Source organism: Galeopterus variegatus, unplaced genomic scaffold, assembly GCF_000696425.1.
Source record: "Galeopterus variegatus unplaced genomic scaffold, G_variegatus-3.0.2 Scaffold1806, whole genome shotgun sequence".
In the NCBI taxonomy this organism is placed as follows: domain Eukaryota; kingdom Metazoa; phylum Chordata; class Mammalia; order Dermoptera; family Cynocephalidae; genus Galeopterus; species Galeopterus variegatus.
This window is the reverse complement of record NW_007727917.1, coordinates 59,829-60,435: the sequence shown is the minus strand read 5'-3', so window position 1 is coordinate 60,435 and position 607 is coordinate 59,829.

The following is a 607-nucleotide window of genomic DNA, read 5'->3' as shown; positions in this document are numbered from 1 at the left end:
TGAGTTATGTTTGGGTTATGCGTGGGTGGATGGTGGCATCTTTAACTGGGTTGGAGGAGTCAGAGAGAGTGGCAGGTTTAGGAGGGAATAGAGAGGGGGTAGAAAGCAGGATTTGTGTTTTCTCCATAGAAGACATTTCTCCCCATATCTTGCCCTAAAGAATGACATTTTTTAAAAATTCTGAACTTTTGGTTTAAAAATTGATTGCTACTAATTAATACTCTTGTTTTTAAAAACAATTTAAGTTTGTTGGCTATTCTGAAGTGTTTCATCCTCCCTGTAAACTTTAAGATCCCTTTTTGTTCAGTGTTTCTTACACCCATTTTATGAAAAATAAGTGATTATACATGTCTGTGGGGCGGAGTTGAATATCAATACCTGTGTACAACGTGTGATGATCAAACCAGGACAACTAGCATGTTCATCATTACAAAATGTAACTATTCCCTGAGTCCATTAACCAATTTCTCGCCAACCCCCCTCCCACTCCCCTTTCCTACCTCTAGTAACCACAGCTCTGTTCTCTCCTTCTGAAAGTGCAATGCACTGTCATCATTGTTCTTTCTTTTTTTCTTACTTTCTCCCTCCCTCCCTCCCTCCCTCCCTC